This window comes from Periplaneta americana, chromosome 9 (genome assembly GCF_040183065.1).
Source record: "Periplaneta americana isolate PAMFEO1 chromosome 9, P.americana_PAMFEO1_priV1, whole genome shotgun sequence".
Lineage (NCBI taxonomy): Eukaryota > Metazoa > Arthropoda > Insecta > Blattodea > Blattidae > Periplaneta > Periplaneta americana.
In genome coordinates, this window is record NC_091125.1 from 3,411,914 (window position 1) to 3,439,909 (window position 27,996).

The window sequence follows — 27,996 nt, forward strand, 5'->3', positions numbered from 1 at the left end:
TAAACAGCTGGCCTGGGACGGCCCTGCATTAGAACAGACAAAGCATCTGTTTTGTACCGGTATGTATGTCACCGCTTCAGCTGTACCGTGTAGCCTACTTGTAAATCCCCTCCTCACATCCAGCAACGTTGTGGAACGTTGCTTATTGTAAACTTTAATAATTCGCTAAATATTACAATTAGAGAACAATTTTTCTTTCTTATGACATTAATAATCATCAATTAAAAAATGCCACTTACACTCTGTATATTATATTTGGAAAAATAAATTTGTAACGTTATAAGCGAATTTTTGGTAGAATCCAACGCGATTTTTGTTTATTTTGTAAATCATTTCACGAGCACCCCGACCCAGGGAGTTGCTACCGACACTTTGGGAACCACTGTAAAATTTCTTTTTTTGGACGGGGGGAAATTAATTTAAGCAATGTGGGATTTATTAATACAGTGTTCTCAACACTGTTCGGGTGGCAGACTGAATCGTTGTCTAAAATGAACAGAAAGTAACAGCTGTATAAAAATTGCGAGATGGTGAATATAAAACACAGTAATATATTATTGGTGTTTGTAGTTATATGAAGTGTAGTAGCTTTCCTATGGAGTGTAGAGCGAGGGTTCCATATATGCATGCTTTATCTTTTTATAAGTGTTAAAATTCGTTATTTCACCTTAAATTTATACTGTGTTAGTATATCACAGCTTACTGGATACTGCATCAGACTGTTGTGGCAATGGACGAAAAATAGTAAATTATTGTAATGCGAACATACAACATAACCTCAACTTCTCGAAATGCAGACTAGCCGATGGAAATAAAGAATGACTTCATCACCATGCCTTGGACGTGCTGTGTTTCTTATTGTAGATCAAACTATAACACACTGACTGACGGTTGTGACAGTCTTTTCTTGGGTTTTCAATAGCACGCGACACTGAAGGTTTTTTTTGATGATGAAAGTGGAAAAATTGTCTTAATTTTCAGAATAAAGGTAGTTTGGAATGTAAAGAATTCATATAGAATGTCAGTTGACTTGAAAACATGTTAGAAAATTAGTAAAAATTGGAAAGAGTTCATTGGTGTATGTAACCTAAAAGTGATTATTTAATAAGAGCTAGAACAATTCAAAGTAAACGCGAAACGCACATTTCACTTCAATTTATTATATGCAAGGCATATAAAAAGCCTACACTAATCTAACCTAACAGATTCGTATACGCAAGGCATACTAAAAGCCTGACCTGACCTAACCTAACCTGTCAGTTTCCGCACTGTAGAACTTACGAAAACGCAAGTTGGAAGTTTGTGTCGCGTGCTATAGAAAAGCAATTTTCTTTTCAAAAAATTCTCAGAGAAGGCAACAATGGTTCTGTTCCATTTACAGGAACAATTTCTAACCTGACAGTACTGCCACCGTCTGCATGAATCATTTTTATAAACGTATTGTACGAGAAGACAGAGCAGTTCGAAGTGACGGCAACATTCTTGTAGCGCCTCGGGAAATATCCAAGCTCATAGACAATGCAGTTCCTTCAAAGTTTTCACATCACCCGTCATATTTGTCCTTTAATGTAAACAAAAACGTAAAGGATCAGAAAAACAACTACAATACCAGCAGCAGGTAGGTCCATGAAAGGAAGCTAGCTATTTTGAAAAATCTATTAAAGATAAAAATTGTCATTCTCCAGAAAAGCTACACTCAAGAAGGCACAATTTTATTTTCTTTAAATACTAAAATCATTTGAGATCTTCAGGACTATATTGTAATGCACTGATGTAGTCCTCTCCTCACACTTGTTACTAATACAGAGACTCTAAAGGTTCAGGACGAAATAGGTCTACTAATGAGACTATTTCCTTAGCAATTTATCTTGGACCTCTTGCATAGCCTATTATATGTTGGCAATAGCAACACGTGGAAGAGGGGATTTGTCACAACATAGCATTAAAATATATAGGTAAGTAACAAAGGATTTTTATGTTTAAAGTATTTTGGACCTTGCAAACTAAAAAAAAAAAAAAAACACATGTTTATCACTATATAGACCTACATCATAAAAGGCAATGAATCAAAGGAAAATTATACTTCCTTGCATGTGGCTTTTCTGGAAGACAATGAAAATTGCAGACTTTCACATAAAACAGGTTAACAGTGTGTACTAAATTGTATCCCACGAATACATTCACTGCTCTCACTTCACGAAAGAGTGCATTCCTGTTTTTTTTTTTTTTCTTGTGAAGGGGAATGATAGGTAAAATTTCTATTTCCTACAATTCTTAAAGTAGGAACTTCATTTTCTCTACACTTCATCCCCTTGCTATAAGTATTCTGAAGCAGAGGTGGACGATCATCCAATCAGTATGGGAGGTATCGTGTGGTTAGCACGATGATCCACCCCAACTGTTATAGCTGGTTTGCGAAACCAGATTTTCCCTGTCTATCATAGTTCCCCAAGTGCATCACTATGCTGGGTGGGCACTGGTCCCATACACTGGCCGAAATTTCATGATAAAATTTCTTCCCCCATGAGGATTCGAAACAGCGCGCATTTCGTAATTCCTAAATTATCTACTAAATAAGGGCAACAGACTCAACTACACAAAATTTCTAGGGCTTTTTATAGACTCCAGTTTAACATGGGTTAAGCACATCGAATACACATGCACAAACCTATCAAGAGTTTTATATTTGTTAAAGAAATTAAATACTTGCGTTTCGCAAAATTATTTAAGATGTGCCTACTTTTCTTTCTTTCAGTCGATAATCCGATATGCCCTAATTTTCTGGGGAAATGGAACCAAAATTGAAAGCGTCTTGATTTTACAAAAGAAAGCCATTAGAATTTTATGTAAATCAAACTATCTGGAACATTGTCGGCCACTTTTCAGACAATCACGGATTTTAACAATCTTAAATTTGTATGTATATATATATATATATATATATATATATATATATATATATGATCTAGTACTTTACACTCGACAAAATATCGACAATTACTCATTAGTGGCCAATATACATGATCATGAAATTAGAAATAGTGAACAAATTAATATTCCATATTGTAGATTACACAAGAGCAACAAAAATTTTTTAATTATGGGGATAAAATTATATAATAAGCTCCCAAGTCAATAATACAAATTACCAATCAATAGCTTCAAAACTAGATTTTACAATTGGTTATTAAATAATAGCCTACTTTTTATTCTGTTGCTGAGTTTTTCAACACAAATTTGTATGAAATTGCATTTTAATAAATAGGTTTAATTGTACTTTAGTTAGTTTTCTTTAATCTAAAAGTCTCAAATTACTTCATGTTTTCATTGTATTATTAAAATTTTACTGTTTCTTTTATTAGTGTTTTTTAAAATGTATTTACATGTTTTTCAATGTATTCTGACGAAGCCTAAAACTGTATGTTTAATGGCCAAATAAGTTGAATTGAATTGAATAGGCAGGATGTCATAGACTGCGATGCCACGGCATGGAACTTAATTTTATTTAGCTTATCGGATTTTAATTTGAAATGGTATTAAACATCCAAATTAGTCTGTAATAGTCACTTTCTAACATTATTTCAATTATATTTCAAACGACTGAGAAGAAATCAGAAGAAGAACAATGCGAAAGAGTTGAAAATCTTCAACGGCTTTATATGATGACATTTAAAAAGGCAACATTCAATGACTTCCAAATAACAATGTGTACTAAATTGTATCCCACGAATACATTCACTGCTCTCACTTCTTTACAGAAGTGTGCGCTGCATTCCTGTATTTTTTTTCGTAAGGGGAGTGATGGGCAAAATTTACATTTCGTACAATTCGTAAGTAGGGACTTCATTTTCTGTATACTTAATCCCTTGCTATAAGTACTCTTGTTCTTACATATATTAGTTTCATTATGACCTGGTGAGTAGTATTTTTAGTAATACAAATTTAAAAAAAAATGCATATTATCAATAACTTATCTCCTCTTACAGAATTTAAGCTTCATCCACGATTTTTTTACATCGTCTCTGATATGGTTATAAAAGAACTAAGTTTAAGTATCAACAACTTCAAATTTACATTTCTAAATGGAAAGTTTTTTTAATATGCATCTTCAAATTTTAAATTTTTACTTTCCACTATTAAATGGCCTGCATGTTTTACTTTCTTAATGTCGGAAGTATTTAGTTTATCATAAAATGATACTGTGTTTCTTTTTAAAACAACAGTATACCTAGTACCCTTATTGAGGGCAGATTATTTTCTTTAAATATTTATATATAGAACATGCTGTAAAAGTTTCATGTTCCTGGTATCAAAACTGTAAGAGGCTTTACACTTTGAGCATGACGAAATGTGCTGAAGAAATGTGAGAAAACTGCGTACCTATACCTAAAGTTTGCTTGGAATTAAAGTTCAAGGGTGCAACCATTTAAATATGACGTAATTTTTATGCTTCCAAGTGCAGAAACCTCTCAACTTACAAATAAGAGATTGCGGATTCATATTTTTTTTAGGAAGAAACTAAAATGCAATTTTTTTTTTACTGATAATGAACATGGGAGGAGTGATAGTAGGAAGAAGAAGATTAAATTGCATAAGATTTGCTGATGTGGCGTTGTCAGCAGAAGAGGAGATGACAGTAAGGGATATGCTACTGGAGCTAAATGACAGCTGTGAGCAGTATGGGGTGAAGATAAATGCAAACAAGACGAAGACCATGGTTATAGCAAGAAAAATAAAGAAGGTAAACTTGTAAATTCTAAATGAGGCAGTAGCACAGTGATGCCAGCTTTAGAAAAACATTGGGTGGGCTCAATATTTGAATTTTAAGTTAAAATCAATAAATCTCATAAATGAAACTGATAACAATATTAAAACTACAAATCATTGGGTGTGCTTTGGCCCCGTATAAATTGGCGAAACTGCAGTAGCAGTAACATGAGCTGCTGCCAGGAAGTCAAAAGGAGGATAGCAATGGCAAAGGGAGCTTTTAATAGAGAAAGGAGCATCTTCTGCGGACCTCTGGGGGGGGGGGAACTAAAGAGACTAGTCAAGTGCTTTGTGTGGAGTGTGGAATTGTATCATGGACATTACGACGAAGTGAAGAGATGCATTTGAAATGTGGATATGGAGAAGAATGGAGCGTGTGAAATGGACAGACAGAATAAGAAATGAAGCTGTGTTGGAAAGAGTGGGTGAAGAAAGAATGATGCTGAAGCTGATCAGGAAGAGGAAAAGGAATTGGCTGGGTCACTGGCTGAGAAGAAACTGCCTACTGAAGGATGCACTGGAAGGAATGGTGAACGGGAGAAGAGTTCGGGGCAGAAGAAGATATCAGATGATAGACGACATTAAGTTATATGGATCATATGAGGAGACTAATAAGGCGGAAAATAGGAACTACTGGATTATACTGGGTTTGCAGTGAAAGACCTGCCCTTGGACGGAACGATGATGAATGACCAAAATTTCATCAATCCCTTCCCTTGGCTGTCTGTTTTTCTGTTCTAGCGGTAGTAATACTTAGATAAAAATAATAAGCTGGTTACGTCCTCGTTAATGCAATTTATTAGCTAGAGTAAATAATATCAAACACCTCAATTAAATATGAGAGATGGCATGAAATGCAATCAGACCCAATAAGATGGTGACAGCCACCCAATACAATGCTGCTTTTTGAAGGTAGATAGTCTTCTCCAGAGATAAAGATAAGTTTCAAGATGGGCACAGCATTTCATGTGAGGAAATGCCACTTCCTTCTTACATTAAGTTGTCAGAAAAAAGAGAGCAAATAAGTTGTATCAGTAGTTTCTACTATAAAGACAGAAATGTTAGAATTGGTTAGGCTATAGCGAGAGGAGACCGAGGATTAGCTATGGATTACCTGGTATTTGTCTAACAGTCTAATATTGGAGATAATCTTAGAAAATTTCCAAACTGTGTAACGACATGGTTTCTGCACTTGGGGTGCATCTCGTATAAGAATGTTCACAATGTAAATAACCTCCACATTTACTAGAGTAATCAGTAGAGAGTAACATTTAAACATTTATACACTCGGCCCCATCGATGTAGTCTTTCGTGATGATAGCAATGAAGAAACTACCACTATATTAACACAGATGGTTCAAATGCTTGCAGTAGGCCTGTAAGTCAGTCCTCTCTCAAAAAAAGCTGAAAGCTAGAATTTATGAAACAGTTATATTACCGGTTGTTCTATATGGTTGTGAAACTTGGACTCTCACTTTGAGAGAGGAACATAGGTTAAGGGTGTTTGAGAATAAGGTGCTTAGGAAAATATACGGGGCTAAGAGGGATGAAGTTACAGGACAATGGAGAAAGTTACACAACGCAGAGCTGCACGCATTGTATTCTTCACCTGACATAATTAGGAACATTAAATCCAGACGTTTGAGATGGGCAGGGCATGTAGCATGTATGGGCGAATTCAGAAATGCATATAGAGTGTTAGTTGGGAGGCCGGAGGGAAAAAAGACCTTTGGGGACGCAGAGACGTAGATGGAAGGATAATATTAAAATGGATTTGAGGGAGGTGGGATATGATGGTAGGGAATGGATTAATCTTGCTCAGGATAGGGACAGATGGCGGATTATGAGGGTGACACTGAACCTCCGGGTTCCTTAAAAGCCATAAATAAGTAATATCTCCTACCCACAACAAGACTGTAGATCTAATATCTCAAAGGAAGATCCCGATGCTATGATTTACTTTGGCTGTTGGGGATATTCAGCATACTGGTGACTCTGTATAAAAAAATTAGTTCCAATCCAGGTTCAAGGGCACACTCCACTAAGAATTACAACTTTTTTTCTACTTCTTTTTTTCAACTAAATTTTGATAGCATGTTTGCTATGTAAAGGACTAACAAAATCCAAATTTTGAACTCCCAAAATGTTTTTGATTTTTTATTTCTTTTTTCTCTTTTAGAAATATTTGAAACCAAAATTTTTAGTAGAAGATCTCAATTTTTAAGCTTTCTTTATCTTGGTTACATTCACAAAACAGAGAAGCATTTCTATGCATTCATTTTATGATCATTTATTCACTGTCGAAACTTTTTTTTTTTTTCGAAAATTTGAAAATATTATTATTTCTATAATTCATGAAAAAAATGTTAATAAAACAAACTAGTAGCATTTCTTACAAAATAAATGCATAGAAACATGAAACTACCTCATAAATACTTGCAGTAAAAAATTCATCCAGTTTGGTTAATATTTGGCATAAAAAGTTGGTGTTAAATCAAGAAAAATAAATGTACGGAAAGTAGATTTTGAAAGTAAAATGAATATTTATGTAAAACAAAGCTATTAAAATTTTCCTCTGCTACATTCATCTACTAACTTCAGGAACTCAGCTTTAGAACAAAAAGTTGCTAGATTTATAATCAGAAATTTGTAAAAAAGGAATTCTTTGATGAAAAAGTAATTTTGACAGCTCTTTACATGCCACGCACTCTTACAGCCTCAATTAAAAAAAAAAAAAAACATTAAACATATTTCTAATCAGAGTTCAACTAAATCCATTTGCGGTATGAAAATATACATTTTAAAGAAGTGAAATAGCCAATAATTTTTTTTTTTTTTTTTTAAATTTTCATGATTTCCAGAGGAGTCTCCCTGCCTATCAGGCTCAGATATCTCGGGAAACACAAGTTGTCTCCCAGGAGATCAAACTCACAAGGAGAGGACACGCTCTGTATATCGCCGAATGGAATAAGATTGTGTGAGATGAAAGCACAAGATGTACTGTTTAAAGTCATGCCTGGTATGGGTGGCCAATGACCCCTCGTTTTGGAAATATTGGCTATTGTTTGTGACATACTTCCGTTAGGTGCTCAATAGGGAAGCATTACACTGTGTAACAGCATAGCCCATATGGTTGGATGCTGAGCTGTTATCCAGGCAACCTGAGTTCGAATCTTAACTGTTTCTATATTTTTTTCTTTTAATAATGATTAATATTGTGATCACAGTTATCTATTTACATACGTATATCATATTTCTCAATGTATTGAATGCTTCATCATGTTTTAAACAAATTACTAATTAACTAACATTGCATTGTAAAGGATAAACAATGAAATGCTGCTCACGTAGGAAGGTAAGATGTGTCACTGGCGTCTGTTCTATTTCTGTAGCAGCTATTCCATTTCATTTTGTACCCGATTCATTATGATGTCATAAAAACACACAAAGCATACATATTTCCTGCACCATGCACAGCAAATGAAAGAAGGTTGTCCACAGTCACACACATTTTTTCGCACTTCTGCTGCGAAACAGATATCCTTCACATTCACAAACACTTCTCGTTCGTTTATTAATTTTGATGCATACCACACATATTTCAACATGGCTTTGAATATAGGAGCTGACAACTGAAAGTGAATTAAAATAATAATGATGATGATGATGATAATAATATCAAACTTCAAAAAATGAGAAGGCATTAGGATTCGAACTTGGGTTGTCTGGATGACAAATCAGCATCCAACCACATGAGCTACGCCCTTACACAGTCTAATGCATCCCTATTGAGCACCTAACGGAAGTATGTCACAAACAATAGCCAATATTTTCAAAACGAGGGGTCATTGGCCACCCATACCAGGTATGACTTTAAACAGTACGTCTTGTACTTTCATGTCACAAAATCTCATTTAATTTGGTGATATACAGAGCGTGTCCTCTCCGTGTCAGTTGCACTGTGAAGGTGGTCATCCACTGCAATCTCTTGGGATGATTTCTGGTTTATGGGGCACACAATTGGTCGGCTACATGTGCATAATTAAATGCTGGTGTAGCTGTATACGCCCTCAGTTAGGAAGAAGAACAAAGAAGTGGCATAGTCAACATTAAATGTACACATATCAAGGGTAAACTGAAGACAAAGGGTTGGTTGTTAAAATAAGTTAAAAAAAATAGCAAATAAATACATTCTGAAATTATTTTTCAAAGAAAAAATAATTATAGGCAATCACACTCTTAAATTTAGAACAAATAGGCCTAACTAAAAACAAAGAAACAATATTTTAAACAAATGAGATGAATGATTGAAGTGATTCACAGTTAAGCTTAACACAAGCAATGTCCAGGTGACAACATAAAGTGAATAACTGATCAAGTTAACGTAAAATAAATATTGCCAAAAATCCAAAGTTCATAGAAATAAAAATGAGTACCGGTAATGCCATTCTAACAGTTTTTTTTTTTCAGTCTCAATACGTGGTTTTTGTTACTTGGTCATTTACTAATTTGGGCTCAATTTAGGAAATCATATTTAAACTGTATCGTTTAAGTTGAAAACGCACACAAATGGAAATAAATTGCATACTTTTCATTAGTAGTATTTAACATTACAAACAATGTAGGCTACTTTCATGACAGTTTCAGTGGTGTTGGGCGTAAGAAGGGTGTGGCCACCTCATTACATGGCTGTTATTGTACAGGCATTGGGTTATTTCACTATAACCTAGGCCTAACGCCTCTACATTTAATATAAATCATTGCTGTTCACATGCAAACCATCCAATGTTTTTAATAACACTATTTCCACCACAGACTGATAGTCTGGCCAATTTATCCCGTAAATTTACAGTGAAATAAATGTAAAAAGTAAGATAAAATGGAATTTATGTTCTATATTATGCATCAAAGAAAATAAACGTGTATTTCTTACATAGAAAAGCTTTTGTAAGTTGCTGTAGGGAAGACCTAGAAATAGCTTAATTTTTATTACTGGTACAATTTTTAAAATTTCCTGTGTGTGAAAAGGAAAACACACTGTATACGAAATACATTTAAAAATAATTTTGTTGACATGACCCATTTGTATACGAACACTGTTTGCAGTGCCTTTGGCAGTGTTTAAGAAGAATTATGTAGACTTTAAGTAAAACAGACTGACCTCTGTTGTTAAAAATTGTTATGCTTTTACTTCGTGACTGATCTGACGTATTCTCGTACTAAATTTATTCTTTTTTTGACCAAACACAATATTTCTCTGTATGGTTTCATATTATCTTTCAGAATGTGTGTTTCTATAGTAACCGAGACCATTATGCTGTTACTAACATAGTACGCAATTATTATCATCTCGTGAAACCAACTATTGCATGCCTGCACAGTAGCTCACAAGTCGAAGCGTAGCAAGGGAGGGAAGCTTCTTAGTCGACTTTTTCCTTCCCCTCATGCACAGGTAGATTTCACAACATGCGGAATGGTCTATATTTTTATTTTTATTATTATTATTATTATTATTATTATTATTATTATTATTATATTAATTTGTATCACTGTGCTGAACTTTTATTGGCAAACAGCTGTTATCCAGCACATAAAAATTGAAAATAAATAAACAAATGAAATTATTATTATTATTATTATATTAATTTCTATTACTGTGGTGGACTTTTATTAGCAAGCAGCTGTTATCCAGGACAAATATCGAAAATAAATAAATAGAATTATTATTATTATTATTATTATTATTATTATTATTATTATTATTATTATTATTATTATATTAATTTGTATCACTGTGCTGAACTTTTATTGGCAAACAGCTGTTATCCAGCACATAAATATCGAAAATAAATAAATAAATAAATAAAATTATTATTATTATTATTATTATTATTATTATTATTATTATTATTATTATTATTTCTATTACTGTGCTGGACTTTTATTGGCAAACAGCTGTTATCCAACACATAAATATCGAATATAAATAAGTGAACAAGTAAATAGACAAATGAAATTATTGTTGTTATTATTATATTATTATTATTGTTATTATTTTTGTTATACTAGGTAGAATGGTATATTATTTAGCCTACGTATGACATTAATTGGAATTGGTCATGTGTACCTACAGACGTTTGTCGACATATGGTCTGATTAATTAATATTTTTGCTCTATGTAAACTAATTTTTTTGTTTTATCAGGTTAATTTGAGGTTAAGTTGTCAGTGATATTTTATATTTACATATTGTATATGAACGGGAATATTGTAATATTTTCATTTTATCTTTTTGCGCACCATTATCTTAAGCAGGCCTAAACGGAAATGTTACCAATTTATGAACTCTATTTACCCAATTAGTGTTATAATTATTTCAATGAAATTAGTAATCGTGCCTCGTTTGTATTGTATTCCACTTTTGGTAATTTCATATAAGACGGGCACCTGGTTGAATGTAGTGAGTATTGCCAACTTTTTTATTTTAGAGTTAAATGTTAGTAATATTTAGCGACTTTCATATGTTAGTTCTAGGTTTTTATACTAGGTCCCGTCGTGATTTTCTTTCGATTTGATTGGTTATAATTGTGATTTGACTTAGAATTTTCGTAATTTTGAATGGGTAATGACGTCAGTTGTTCTTTGATGTTTGACGTGAGTGGTGTTGGCCTGTGTTGTGTCTGATGGCTAAAGCTATTGAAAGTTTGTCATTTTATGATTTTCGTGATTTGCTTTCGATTTGATTAGTTATAGTTGTCATTTGTTTAGAATTTTCGTGATTTTGAATAGGTAATGACTTTGTTAGTTCTTGGTTGTTTGACGTGAGTGGTGTTATATTGTGTCTGATGACTGAAGCTTTTGAAAGTTTGTCATTTATGATCTTCGTGACAGATGTGTGAACATAAACAGAGTATTATATTTGTGTCGATTTTGGTTCAGTTCTTTCGCTGGTGAATAACAATTGTGACAATTGATGAGGAGAAAACTGTGTTTCTGTGGTTTCAAGGAATTATTTACTGAATTTTCCGTATAAGTTAAGGTGTAATAAGTGTTCGATGAAAATTTCATTTTGTGTAAATACATGGTTTAATTACGCGAGTTGACTGTACGACAAAGTGTTGGTTTAGTTCTTTTCTGCCTGCATGATTTAAGTTTAGATTGCCTTGAAGCCTATGTCATATACTGGAAGTGAAGTGGTTGTCGCCGTGATTTTCGATTTAATTGGTTATAGTTGTCAATTATTCTAGAATTTTTAATGGGTAATTATGTCAGTTGTTCTTGGTTGTTTGGCGTGACGTGATGTTATATTGTGTCTGATGGCTAAAGCTATTGAAAGTTGGTCATTTTAAGATGTTTTTGTGAAAGATGTGTGAACATAGAACAGAGTATTAAATTTTGTGTCGATTTTGGTTCAGTTCTTTCGCTGGTGAATAAGAATTGTGTCGAAGACTGTCGTTTTAAAGGAATTGTTTACAGAATATTCCGAATAAGTTAAGGCGTAATAAGTATTCGAAGAGAATTTCATTTTGTGTAAATACATGGTATAATTATGCGAAGTTGACTGTACGACAAATTGTTGGTTTAGTTCTTTGTTGCCTGCATAGTTTAAGTTTAGATTGCCTTGAAGCCTGTGTCATATACTAGGAGTGAAGTGGTTGTCGTTGAAGACGTCAATGAGGAGTGAATTTACTTTCGTAAGATGATAAATTATTATGTTTTATTATATATTTTAGTGATATTTTGGAGTAAAGTGTGGATCAAAACTGACAGAAAAGTACAGCCAACTATGAAGTTCGAATGCTACCAAAAAAAAAAATCAAAGATTGAAAATTAAACATTTTCATTTTTTTTAAGGGCTTCTTCTTCCTTAATAATATGAATATATGTTTGAGTTTCCATCTTTGATTTTGTGATGTATGGTGGCATTTGAACTTCATAGTTGGCAGATCGTTGTAGGTAGTTTTCGTCAGCCATGTTGAATTTTGCCCGTCTTCTAGGAAATTACCCCACTTTTTTTCACGTCACTTTACATGAAATCTTAACTTTTTGGTAATTTGCTAGGAGACGTCGTTGCATATAGACCACGGTTAAACGAAGTATTTTCCCTGGACCAAAAATAGAAGATGTGTTGCACGTTTCACCTTATTATCAATAAGTGTCGTGGAAAGTATCTTATTTTAGGTTATAATTCAGAACTTGTTCAATATTTAATAAGATGTTTAGGGTTAGCGTAAAACTGGCCTATGTGCAACGACGTCTCCTAGCAAATTACCGATTTTTTTTTATTTTACAACAAACTAGCCTCTACCCAAACAAATTAAAACTTAAATTGCCGTATATTACCGGAAATAACGTAATAAGTAACCTAACGTAATAAGTGATATTTTTTTGTAGTTAAAGTTGAATTTATTTTAATTAGGCACTCGTTGAGCAACTAATTTTTATAAGTAGCGTTCGTAATTCAAAGTATTTATATAAATATTAATATAATTCTGAAAACTATTTATTGTTAACGCAAATAATTCGAAACGTTGTTACTATTCCTACAGGTCAATTTAACTGAATTTGCATATCGCCTAAATGTAAAGTGAAGAATACTATTTCTACATTTATTTATTTATTTAATCAGAGTGAAGAATACAACTTTCACATTCATTTATTTAATTATTTAATAATTTATTTCATTATTTACTGAATTCAATTAATTATTTATTTTATCAATTATCTACTTGTATATTCATTTAATTTTTTGTTTAGCTATTTATTTACTTATTTACTGAAGGACGGACCAGAATCCTTTATCATTGCCCCTTTACCAACTTCACATTGACCATTTCATTCGCTACCACAAAGTGACATTTTTCACACGGTACGCAAGCATTGTATGTCATTACTCATTTACGTCCATTATTTCCTAAAACACGTATTTCGCAATACATAATATCATAATACCTATGTTTTCTATTTTATATTTTATGCCTTTATATTATTATGGTTACTTTAGAAATTGTCAACACTTCGCGATTAACAGGTGTTTCTTCACATTACATTATTTTCCGTTGCCATTCTTTTATAATCCGCCATGATGTCATTTCTTTCTAAAAGGTTCATTGACCTTCCTTCATACTTCATTATTGCAAACTGTATAAAGCTGTCAGTGGGAAATGATTTACACAATACCCGAACACACAATTTGCACTGGTTCTGTTAGTTTGGCATAAGTTTCAAACAAAATACATAAATGACAGTCAGATAATAAACAAGAAATCATTCTTATTCACAGTACATTACCTTTGTAAACGAAGCGTCCTTTCTGCCATGTTCTAAATCCGTATTCAGAAGTTTTCGTATCGCATATTACAATTAAAAAGTTCATATCACAGATAATTCTTGCTAACACCTTCCTGTCTTTATTGTAAAATCCGATTTCCCTAATATACTACAAATTAACACTTCTTAAATACTCTATTTCACGAATAAATTAAACTTAACACACCTTCATACATTACTACGTACCACATAAAACTTCGCTCCGCCGAATATTCGAAAATCAGAACACGCATTCAGTGGTTGCACTTGTTTAACAACAAATTACGTAGGAGCGGAATCTGTCATCACAAATTTCTCATTCTCACGATTGAACTCGTTTCTTGGCATGTCCCTATTGAAAACTCAACTGTATGGAAATTACGTTGTAAATGTAGAGGAGAGCAAATCTTTTAAGAATGGCCATCGAGTAAATTATGAACCCTATCTTCAGACATAACTTAATTATTTAGCCCTGAAGAAATACGAATCATGAAAAACAACAGATAGCCTACACATAACATAATTTTTTGTAAGAGCGTACATAGCCATATATGGTCGTAATGCAGTTCACTATTCATAGACGTTTAACATGGGCAGTCAATTATTTGTAAATACTGCCTTCCCCCGTTTATTTCTTAGAATTTTATAATTAAAATACATTTTATAAGGGACTGAAAGTTCATCATAATGCACTATTTAATTTTCTTAATTGTTTCTGAGAAATTAATGAAATAAAATTCTACATGTATGCTGTATTTTGCCTAACGCATCAACAATGTTATTTTATTTTTGCGCTATACTGGAGAATTCCCACGGTATCATTGAACCGTGCCGTTACGTTTAGCGCCAAATTTTACTAAATACACAATCTCGCCAACATAAGAACACGATGTTGGTGTGTGGCGTCATTAGAGAGAGAAATTTGTTTATTTTCTTTCTGTGCCTCCTTCGTTCTGAACATTACTGAGAGATAGCACCACTGTTAGCTACAAGGTATATTTGCGCAAATATATTGCAAGTAGATTACGTGACTTAAGCACAGGAACGCCATTTCGTAATTTCATTTAAGAAACAAGCCAAACGAATTATCTTTGCATCAAAAACGGATGCTCCCTGGACCAAATTATCGTATTTTATAATCGTTTGAAACTTATTACATGACTTAGATGAGAGTTTCGAGACAAAACATTTTTGCTATATTTGTTTTTTTTATTAAATGTTAAGCACCACTGTTAGGTACAAGGTGTATTTGCGCAAATATTGCGGGTAAATTATGACGAGTGGCTTAGATGAGAGGCTCGCGACAGAAACAGTTTTGCTGTAGCGCATGCGCGGACCTCTCATGCAGTGGAAGCGTGATCCTTGAAATTATTTTCGCGTGTACATTGAAGATTAAATGATTGAGATCCCTTCTTGTTCCGGTTACAGACCTTGGATATACGAAGGTTAGGTTTGGTTAGTTTAGGTTTTTATTAGCCAAGTCCGCGCATGCGCAGACAGGCAATATCCTGTCGCGAGCCGCATGTGATAAGTGATATGAGGTCGAGGAATGGGAGAAGGTTAGGTTAGGTTGGGTTAGGTTAAGTTTGGTTTGGTTGGGTTGGGTAAGGTTAGGTTAGGATAGGTTAGGTTGGGTTAGGATAGGATAGGTTAGGTTGGGTTAGGTTAGGATAGGTTAGGTTGGGTTAGGATAGGTTAGGTTAGGATAGATTAGGTTAGGATAGGATAGGTTAGGATAGGATAGGTTAGGATAGGATAGGTTGGGTTAGATTAGGATAGGTTAGGTTAGGATAGGTTAGGATAGGTTAGGTTGGGTTAGGTTAGTTTAGAATAAATTAGGTTGGGTTAGGATAAGTTAGGTTAGGATAGGTTAGGATAGGTTAGGTTAGGTTAGATTAGCTTTGGTTAAAAAATAATGGGCCTATAATGAAAGCGGTGAATAATTTCATGGTCCTTAAATTTTTTTTTCGTAAAAGGCTAAGTATTTTTCTATAGGCCAGAAATAAAACAGCAACGCCGTCATAATTACGTACTTTACGCTTTGGCGAACATTAACCGGAAATTTACTTTCCGTCATTTTAATTGTATTCCGTGAAACACACCTTTATCCTGTTAATTTCCTTGTGATAACCTAGTTTATTATCTTATTACATCTTCATTTTCTTTTAATGCATTCAAAAAACCGCCGTTGTACTACATAAAACCTTGAACTTGACTAATGGAGTGAATTATTTAAGAATATAGTCGCGAATTTGACTACCACCATTTCGATTATATTTTGTTTGATACGGTTCGGTGACTAGTGGCCAGCGAGTAGAGTCGACTATCGATATTGGTCTGCCGTGCGTATTATCCAGTTGTTCCTAATTTTGTGTTATTTGTGCCGCCATGGCCCCATGAAACTCGATGTCAAGTACAACAGAAATAAAAAATCAATTGCCTATAGAAGAAACAAATATAAAAAGTTAAATAAAAGAAATAAAGTTACTACATTTTAGAATAATTTAAGTAATTTTAGAATAATAGAGTAAGTTCAGAGCAATTGAATTAATTAAATATAATTATTGTATTTAATTAATTTAATTGTCCTGAACTTGGTAATAGTGCATTTAGGTGCCTTTTAATCCCTTAACATTCTACCTTATAAAATGTTCGGTCAATGTTACTTATGTCCCGCCCACTATAGACATAAGCCAATTTTACAGATATTTAGTATAACTTGTTGCTTCTTTGACAGGTTAGGTTTGGTTAGTTTAGGTTTTTGTTATAGCCTACTTTGCATATACGATTATAGCGCAACATTGGCAGTGATAAAAGTGAAATATTCGTTCATTGGGCGTTGGATACTCTACATTCACCAAATGTTCTTATGAAACATAAGGTAAGGGGAAGATAGTAGGTTTTACAAATAATTATTTCCCATTATTACTGTTATTTTTTTACTAATGGTGGACACTTGATTGTTTGTCATTCACTCATATGAAGCCAATTGTGTAGACCAGTTTACCAACAGAGTGGTTGCCCAGAGTCTACACTACACCCACAATGAGATGATGATGGAGATTTGTTGGTATGTCACAGGGGAACGGGAACCCCCAGAGAAATTTCTGTTTTTCTGTGCCACGGGCTTGTGCAAAAGAAATTATAAATCTGGAGTATTCCGGGATCGAACCCGGATCCACAGGATTGTAAGTCCATTGCTCTAGCCACTGGACCAACGTGACAGCTTTATTTCCCATGTTGAATCCCTGTGTATAGGAAGCTGTGTTACACAACGTAGGGCTTATCATGTTAAACACGAATAAAATTCCACATATGGTGCTGCTTGTACACCACTACCATTACACGATGCTAAGCATACGTCACGAAGGTTAAACCCCTCTATGGGTACTACATAAATCCTGCTGCCCAATGGCTAAAAATACAGAAAATTGAAGTATTTCTGTGAAATAAGTTTTCAAGTACGGTAGTGTATTTTTAGGGGATGAAATCCTCGACTTTATTTATTAGTATATAGTTGTAAAATCTATCCTTAGGCCTAAGATATGAGGAGGATGGTATGAAAATAAATGTTTTGGAAACTTATTGTCATAACCTTTACTAGGAAAGCTACCTCCTCTATACTGAACTATAACTTATATCAAAATGTAATTGACACAAGAGATTCTGTCAAAGATCTTAGTGTATTTACAGCTACGCATACTGATTTAATTTAGGCCTATAACCATGCAATCAGAATATTGTGTCTAAAAGGCCTACTTACAGTCAGTCAATAACGTATTCTTCTATGCCTCAGTCACTTTTAATACTTTACTGCACGTTAAATTTGAATATGCATCGGCAGTCTTTACAACAGCTGATTCGGCGGAATTATAAACTGTCCAATGCAAATTCACTTGTTTGTGTTAGTGCAGACTTCTGCTCATTGATTTCAAAAATAGGTACTTGTGGGGGAAAAGTTGATTTCTCCACATTTTTGTATTCCTGACGTCAAAATCTTGATGCCCTGACTTTATTCAATGTTTTACAGTTACAGTAGCATAATCTGTGAATTTTTCATAAACAGCGATAGCTTGCACGTTTCTGTGAAAAGTATGAGAAGCTGCCATGTTTATTACAACAGGACGTATAATTCTTTTTCCCCAGTCTCGGGATACATTTGAACTGCCAACTTGTATACTTAAAGTTATGACTATTTTTCATAACTTTATTACTGAGCATAATGTGTAGTTATTATTCTTTCTCATGTTCCAATTTCTACTTCTATCTTTGTGGTAACTACTACTGGCATCTTGCTATTGATTATCAAGTTCATATTAACAATCTATACTTACTTACTTATTGGCTTTTAAGGAACCCAGAGGTTCATTGCCGCCCTCACATAAGCCCGCCACTGATCCCTATCCTGAGCAAGATTAGTCCAGTCTCCACCATCATATCACACCTCCCTCAAATCTATTTTAATATTATCTTCCCATCTACGTCTCGGCCTTCCCAAAGGTCTTTTTCCCGCCGGCCTCCCAACTAACACTCTATATGTATTTCTGGATTCGCCCATACGTGCTACATGCCCTGCCCATCTCAAGCGTCTGGATTTAATGTTCCTAATTATGTCAGGTGAAGAATACAATGTGTGCAGTTCTGTGTTGTGTAACTTTCTCCATTCTCCTGTAACTACATCCTTCTTAGCCCCAAGTATTTTCCTAAGAACCTTATTCTCAAGCACCCTTAATCTCTGTCCTCTCTCAGTGAGAGTCCAAGCTTCACAACCATATAGAACAACCGGTAATATAACTGTTTTATAAATTCTAACTTTCAGATTTTTTGACAGCAGACTAGATGATATAAGCTTCTCAACCGAATAATAACAGGCATTTCCCATATTTATTCTGCGTTTAATTTCCTCCCGAGTGTCATTTATGTTTGTTACTCTTACTCCAATATATTTGAATTTTTCCACCTCTTGGAAAGATAAATCTCCAATTTTTATAGTTCCATTTCGTACAATATTCTGGTCACGAGACATAATCATATACTTAGTCTTTTCGGGATTTACTTCAAATCCTATCGCTTTACTTGCTTCAACTAGAATTTTCGCGTTTTCCTTAATCGTTTGTGGATTTTCTCCTAACATATTCACGTCATCCGCATAGACAAGCAGCTGATGTAACCTGTTCAATTCCAAACCCTCTCTGTTATCCTGGACTTTTCCTAATGGCATACTCTAGAGCATATTAACAATCTATACTAATAATAAATCTGTAGCCAAAATTTTTCTGGTAATTTTCGATTTTCCAAAAATAATTGGTGTTAACATGTATAATTAACCATCCTGAAACCGAAAATCGCTTTTTTTTTTAATTTTTGTTTGTATGTCTGTCTGTCTCTCTGTCTGGATGTTTGTTACCTTTTCACGCGATAATGGCTGAACCGATGTATATGAAAATTGAAATATAAATTAAGTTCGTTGTAACTTAGATTTTAGGCCATATAGCATTCAAAATACTGTATTTAAAAGTTAGGTTATAAGGTGGCTTGAATTAAATAAATCGAAATATCTCCTTTATTATTAATTTTTGTGAAAAATGTTGCATAACAAAAGTTTCTTTAAAAATGATTTCAGGTACGTTTCATTCCAAGCAAAATTTTGATGGGACCAAATTGCATCAAAAACGGATGTCCTCTGAACCAAATGATCATATTTTAATTATTTGCATGTAATAACAATTAAGAAAAATGTTAAAGGAATTATCATTGCACCAAATGAGTGTCTCTGGACCAAAATGATCGCATTTTAATTATTTAAATACAATTTAAATTAAGTGACATATTAAACAATTTATCCTTCTATCAAACACGAATGTTCCCTGGATCAAACGTCCTATTTTAATTATGTAATTACTTTATATTTATTTCTAACAGGTGTAGTGGAGCGCACGGGTACGGCTAGTAGAAAATAAAAATAATAGTGGTGGTAGTATATAGCCGTCAAGGTGGTCTAGTGGCTAGAGGGCTGGACTTATAATTCTGTGGACCTGGGTTCGATCCCCAGAGTAACTCTTATTTATAACTTGGGTTAGGCAAACCCATGATTCAGGTAACACAAGGTTTTTCTCCCCTTCCTATGGTGCACCCTGGGCAACAACTCTGTCGGTAAATAGGTCTACATAACTGGCTTAAAATGGGTGAATAACGACTCCCAGCAATCGCAGGCTGCCAACAATAGAAAAGTTGAAAAAAATATTACAGAGTTCATAAAGTTTATGTATATGTAAAGTCGTTAGGTTTTCATTGAACATGGTAAAGTCGGAGTAATAATAATAATAATAATAATAATAATAATAATAATAATAATAATTTATTTATTCATTTATTTATTTATTTAGAATATTAATGTGCGAAACAACAGCACATGGCTAATTACAGTTTAGCACGATACAAAATAGAACAAAACAACAAATGATGATGAGAATGAATGATAGAAAATGGCATTGAGATGAAAATACAATCAATATAATAGTCTACATTACTCAATTGACCAAAATGCAACAAAATAAATAGCACAAATAATATTATTAAAATTAGTTCAGTGAGATAATTAAAATAATGGAAATTAAATAAAATGTATTACAAATGAATTAATGAAATCATTTAAATGAAGACAGGAATCATATAATTAATATTGTAAAGTTATGCAAATGACGAGAATAGTATGATACATGTCTAACAATGGCATAAATAATAAAACTGACATAAAACTCGAAAAGTATTACTACACATTAAATGGATCCAAGTTGAATCCATGCAAATTAGCATATTTAATGCATCTGCAGACCGGAGACAGAGATTTAGAATTCCTATTATAAAACAATTTATGAAATCTTAAACCCTTAGCAGGAATATGAAGACTGATATTGCTTATGAAAGATTCACAATCAATATCACCCTTAATGACTTTACAAAAAAATAAATAATCAAGATCCTGACGTCTGGTAAACAAACTACCGCAATTGAAATATTTGCGATTAATCTCATAGTTATAATCGGAATTAGGTAAAAATCTACAAGAACACAAGGAAATAAATTTTCTTTGAATATTCTCCAATTTAGCCGAGTCAGTGGAAGTAATGGAGTTCCATACAACAGATGCATATTCAAGCTTGGATCTAACCAACGTGTAGTGTAAAATTAATAGACACATAGGAGTGGAAAAAGAATTAAGTTATAGATCTGATTAGACCAAGCATTCTTAATGAATGGTTATAAATATATTGCACATGATCATGAAAATATAATTTTGAATCAAGTAAGACACCAAGATCTGTAATACAATCTTTCTTAGTAATTACGACATTACTAAGAGAATAATTAAATTTTTGGGAAGTAGTTTTCCGTGAGAAGGAAATAACAAAAGTTTTGGATTGATTAATTTTCATTCCATTTTCAACAGACCATTGTGAAATTGAATTAATGTCATTTTGAAGAATTTGACAATCAGCCGAACTATTAATTTTACAAAAGATTTTGAGATCATCCGCAAATAAAAGACAGCTAGAATTTATTCTCTTACTTATATCATTTATAAATAATAAAAATAGGAGAGGTCCCAATGATACTAATAATAATAATAATAATAATAATAATAATAATAATAATAATATCTGAACATATGCATTCTCTTCACATAGGTATATGCTTTGGCAAGAGCAATTATGGATTTCCTGTTTATTAATTCTGTTTTTTTTTAACTTGTCATAAATAATTCGAAATTAAACAAACAAGAAGCTAGATGAACCTGAAATTCTCAGAAGGGTGAATTCTGAGATCTGAGTTGTACCACTAATTTTTTTTTCCTGGTCATCTGAATTCATCAGTCATCATTTTCCATAGCCCTCTATACAATGTATGTATGTTTAGTCCACAGTCCGAAGACTGATTGGGACCTCATAAGTAACACCTATAAGGCATCACTCATGAGGCAAATAAATCAATAGATATTGGGGTTTGGTGGCCAGTTCCTTTTCCCCTGCATTGCATACATTGCTGACTAGTAACATAGTAAACTGATCAGACTTGAGATTATACAGCATATAACAGTATATAAAATGTGTGTGATAAGGAGACGGACAGAGAGAGAGAGAGAGAGAGAGAGAGAGGCACAAATTGAAAATGAAAGCCAAATCGAGACAGCTCTTAAGAGCCCAAGGTTTACTTACCAAGTGCTGGGTCGTATTGGAAACCATTCACCGTAACTTCTTTCCATTTCGTTGTCAGTCTCTTGTATCTCTTTTCTTTCTGTGCAGAAACTAGTTCAGTATGCCTTATAATAGTCTGATTTGTTCCCTACATGCCCCAGAATGTTCCACAGTACAGCCATAACTCATTACATACTGCAGAAATCGAAGTAATGGATCCAACAGTATCATGTATAAGCTCAACTTATGTCCTTTTAAATATATTTCTTTAACACTACTTCTTCTTTAAAACCATTTATAAATGACAGCAACTGTATCAACAAGCTTGATTTCCATAGCAACAGCAGCAACAATATTATTAGTATTATTACACTGGCATAGGGATTTAAATGCGAAATCACTTCTTCTATTAACAGTCTCTCTCTCTCTCTCTCTCTCTCTCTCTCTCTCTCTCTCTCTTTTCTGTTTATTTTACTTACTTACTGGCTTTTAAGTAACCCGGAGGTTCATTGCCGCCCTCACATAAGCCCGCCATTGGTCCCTATCCCGAGCAAGATTAATCCAGTCTCTACCATCATATCCCACCTCCCACAAATCCATTTTAATATTATCTTCCCATCTACGTCTCTGCCTCCCCAAAGGTCTTTTTCCCTCCGGCCTCCCAACTAACACTCTATATGCATTTCTGGATTCGCTCATACGTGCTACATGTCCTGCCCATCTCAAACGTCTGGATTAAATGTTCCTAATTACGTCAGGTGAAGAATACAATGCGTGCAGTTCTGTGTTGTGTAACTTTCTCAATACTCCTGTAACTTCATCCCTCTTAGCCCCAAATATTTTCCTAAGAATCTTATTCTCAAACGCCCTTAATCTCTGTTCCTCTCTCAAAGTGAAAGTCCAAGTTTCACAACCATACAGAACAACCGGTAATATAACTGTTTTATAAATTCTAACTTTCAGATTTTTTGACAGAAGATTAGGTGACAAAAGCTTCTCAACCGAATAATAACAGGCATTTCCCATATTTATTCTGCGTTTAATTTCCTCCCGAGTGTCATTTATATTTGTTACTGTTGCTCCAAGATATTTGAATTTTGCCACCTCTTCGAAGGATAAATCTCCAATTTTTATATTTCCATTTCGTACAATATTCTGGTCACGAGACATAATCATATACTTTATCTTTTCGGGATTTACTTCCAAACCTATCTCTTTACTTGCTTCAAGTAAAATTCCCGTGTTTTCCCTAATCGTTTGTGGATTTTCTCCTAACATATTCATGTCATCGGCATAGACAAGCAGCTGATGTAACTCGTTGAATTCCAAACTCTCTCTGTTATCCTGGACTTCCTTAATGGCATACTCTAGACCGAAGTTAAAAAGTAAAGGGAGGAAATTAAACGCAGAATAAATATGGGAAATGCCTGTTATTATTCGGTTGAGAAGCTCTTATCATCCAGTCTGCTGTCCAAAAATCTGAAAGTTAGAATTTATAAAACAGTTATATTACCGGTTCTTCTATATGGTTGTGAAACTAGGACTCTCACTCTGAGAGAGGAACATAGGTTAAGGGTGTTTGAGAATAAGGTGCTTAGGAAAATATTTGGGGCTAAGCGGGATGAAGTTACAGGAGAATGGAGAAAGTTACACAACACAGAACTGCACGCATTGTATTCTTCACCTGACATAATTAGGAACTTAAAATCCAGACGTTTGAGATGGGCAGGGCATGTAGCACGTATGGGCGAATCCAGAAATGCATATAGAGTGTTAGTTGGGAGACCGGAAGGAAAAAGACCTTTAGGGAGGCTGAGACGTAGATGGGAGGATAATATTAAAATGGATTTGAGGGAGGTGGGGTATGATGATAGAGACTGGATTAATATTGCACAGGATATGGACCGCTGGCGGGCTTATGTGAGGGCGGCAATGAACCTTCGGGTTCTTTAAAAGCCATTTGTAAGTAAGTAACATAGTGCATCTCCCTGCTTTAGCCCGCAGTGAATTGGAAAAGCATCTGATAGAAACTGACCTTTCTGTTTATTTTAGGGAATAATATTACAAGTTTATCTGTTTATCTTTCGAAAATAAAAATAATTAATCCTAATACAACAATAACAAATGTATATTATTCAAATAGGCTATGAAACTTTCTTAAAAACTAAAACCTTTATAAATAAATGTTTAAAACACAGTATAGTAACAGTATATTCCTACTACAAAAAAGAGTAATTAGAATAATAGTAGGTGCCAAATCTAGGGAATCGTGTAGGACTATTTTAAAAAAACTACAAATAATGCCCATGGCTTGTCAGTATATCTTTTCATTAATAATCTTCCTCATATGTAATCATGAAAACTTTTTAACTATTTCAACAGTTCATAGCATAAATACACGTCAAAAAATGACTTTCATACTCCATTGGCAAGTCTATCGTGCTATCAAAAAGGAGTGCGTTATATGGCAGTAAACATTTTAATAGCCTCCCTATCGATATAAAAAATGAAACTCAAAACATAAGATTATTTAGGCCAAATTAAAGAAGTACCTAATTTCTCACGCCTTCTATTCTGTAGGTGAATTCATGACATTCAATAACGCTTCATGAAATTGATACTAAAACTTTGTGTTGTACTAGTAGACTATATTGTAAATCTCGTCTGTATATATTTCATCTAGACTGTGACTATAAATTAAGACTTTATAACAGTATTAAGTTTTTTTGACTTGTTCCATATTCTAGCTGTAAAGGAATGTATGAATACCTTGGAATGTTAATAAATACAATACAATACAATACATGATTTTTGAAAGAAAATAAGCAACATGGTCAAGTAGCATTGAACACTTGATCATTTTTTGGTTTTTCTTGGTCAACTACTGATCGATTGTGCATGTACCATCATTTATTGTCTGAAAAATGGTAAAAACTGTACTTTATGGATCCATTATTTGCTTTTAGGTACAAAAATATACAAGTTTTTGAATACCATATACAAATTTGTCATATCCCCTACAGAAAAATTTAAATAATTGTTTTGCAAAAGATTTTTCCTTAAACAGTCAAGTACTGGCAACCCCACCCTATATGATATTCGACCAACCTCATTGTCTAGTTGTCTGAGCTTCTGACTACAGTTTGAGGTTCTGGTTTCGATTCCCGGTTAGAATACTGAAATTTTTCCTTAATGGGAAGAATTGTTCATATGTCCGTCCACTGTCTGGAAATTAGGTTAAGTTTAGATTTAAGACGTCTCCTGGTGCCCATAAATATACAATCATCCTATCATATCACTGGGGTGATGTAACCCCACCTTTCAGGGACCCCCAACCTCACAAGTGGATTACACATAGGCCTAAGCAACTGTCAGGAGAGAGGACCACAAATGTCGAAAGGTGGCATTGGAAGGAAAGGGGGTAGTAGGCTATATGATATTCATGAAAATGCCTTGTTATGCCTAATGGATGCACAATTTTAGATTTTATTTTATTTTAGTTGGTTATTTAACGATGCTGTATCAACTACTAGGTTATTTAGCGTCGAGTTGGTGATAGCGAGATGATATTTGGCGAGATTCGCCATAGATTACCTTGGATTCACATTTCGGTTGGGGAAAACCTCGGAAAAAACCTAACCAGGTAATCCGCCCAAGCGGGGATTGAACCCGCACCCGAACCGCAACTTCAGACCGGCAGACAAGCACCTTGACTGAGCCACGCTGGTGGCTTATAGTTTTAGGTGTTTCAACGTGTTGTTGTTTTCTAATGCCAGGTGTTTGACAATAAAGTCATTTGACCTCTTGCACTCCAATATTTTAAAGATATTGTCATGGTCAGCCACTGAAGCACAGATTTTGAGGTGTTCCGAATCCATTTCTTGGTTTGAATTGCACAATGGGCAGTTAGGGGACTGATATATTCCAATTCTATGCAGGTGTTTGGCCAAACAATCATGGCCTGTTGCCAATCTAAATGCAGCTACAGACGATTTTCGTGGTAAATCGGGAATTAACTGTGGATCATGATGCAGAGAGTTCCATTTTTTCCCTTGAGATTGTGTTATCAAATTTTGTTTGTTGAAGTCTAAGTACTGGTATGTAGATTTAATAAATCTTTTCACAGAGTAATAATACGTAGATTTAGTAACAGGTCTGAGGTGTTTCAATGTCCAACTCTGCCTTCAATCAGACAGAACCACAGAGAAAGATCATTCTATCCAAACAGGGGCATGTTCGAAGCAAGCTGGCGTAGATTGACTCTTGTCTACCATAACTATAGTAGTATCACCTTCAATTTTTGATCATATAATATCTCCTACCCACAATAAGACAGTAGAAATAATATCTCAAAGGAAGATCCCTATGCTATGATTTACTTCGGCAGCCAGAGATTTTCAGCATACTGGTGACTCTATATAATAAAATAAGTTCTACAAAGATTACAATTGTGTCATAGTCATCCGTATGTAAGGGGACACTCCACCAAAAATCAAAACTTTTTTCCCCGTAATCATTTTTAACCAAATTTTGATAGCATGTTTATTATGTAAAGGACTAACAAAACCCAAATTTTGAATTCCTAAATGTTTTTGGATTTTGATTTTATTGCTTTTTTTTTCTATTTCTTTTAGAAATATTTTCAAACCCAAGTTTTTAGTAGATCATCTCAATTTTTAAGCTTCCTTTGTCTTGATTACATTCACAAAACATAGAGAAGCATTTCTATCCATTCATTTTATGAAATGTCTCATTTATTCGTCAGAATTGTTTTTTTTTTTTAATTTGAAAATGTTATTTTTTTCTATAACTCATGAAAAGAAAAATGTTAATAAAAATAAATGCATAGAAACGTGCAGCTACCTCATAAATACTTGCAGTAAAAATTTCATCTAGATTGATTAATATTTGGCATAAAAAAGTTTGTGTTGATTCAAGAAAAATAAACTTAAAGAAAAATGGATTTGAAAGTAAAATGAATATTTGTGTAAATTAAAATTCTCCTCCGCTACATTCATCTAGTAACTTCAGGGAGCCAACTTTAGAACAAAGAGTTACTAGATTTGTATTCAGAAATTTATAAAAAAGAATTCTGTGATGAAAAAATAATTTTGACAAGTCTTTAAATGCTACACCCCTTACAGCCTTAATAAAAAAAAAATAAACGTATTTCTAATCAGAATTGAACTAAATCCATTTGTGGTATGAAAATATACATTCTAAAGAAGTAAAATAGCCAATAAAATTGTTTGGAAAATGTTCATGATTTCCAGAGGAGTCTCCCTGCCTATCAGACACAGATACCTCTGGAAACACAAGTTGTCTCCCAGGAGATCAAACTCAGTTGCACTATGAAGGTGGTCCCCCACTGCAGTCTGCTGGGATCATTTCTGGTTTATGGGGCACACAATTGGCCGGCCATATTAAGTGCTTGTGTAGCTGTATACGCCCTCAGGAAGAAGAACAAAGAAGTGGCATAGTAAACAGTAAACTTGCACAGGACCAGGGTAAACTGAAGACAAAGTATAATTAAATCATATTGCATTGTATAGGCTATGTTAATCATAAATATTACTGTGATAACCCTCTATATATATTTAATACATTATCATCATCATCATCATCATCATCTTCCTAACAAGTATTAGGCCAAGTGGCCTGTTACAGTCTCAAACTAGAATTTTCAGTCCATCTCTTCTTTGGCCGGCCTAGAGAGCTTTTGCCAT

At 33.8% G+C, this 27,996-nt stretch overlaps 1 long non-coding RNA gene across 1 annotated transcript; it reads left to right on the forward strand.

Moving 5' to 3' along the window:
- The first annotated feature begins 434 nt into the window (after nt 1–434).
- On the forward strand, nt 435–27,996 carry LOC138705630 (uncharacterized). Its single transcript, XR_011333700.1, has 3 exons — nt 435–530; nt 1,382–1,618; nt 27,544–27,996. It is a non-coding gene; the product is annotated as an uncharacterized lncRNA (long non-coding RNA).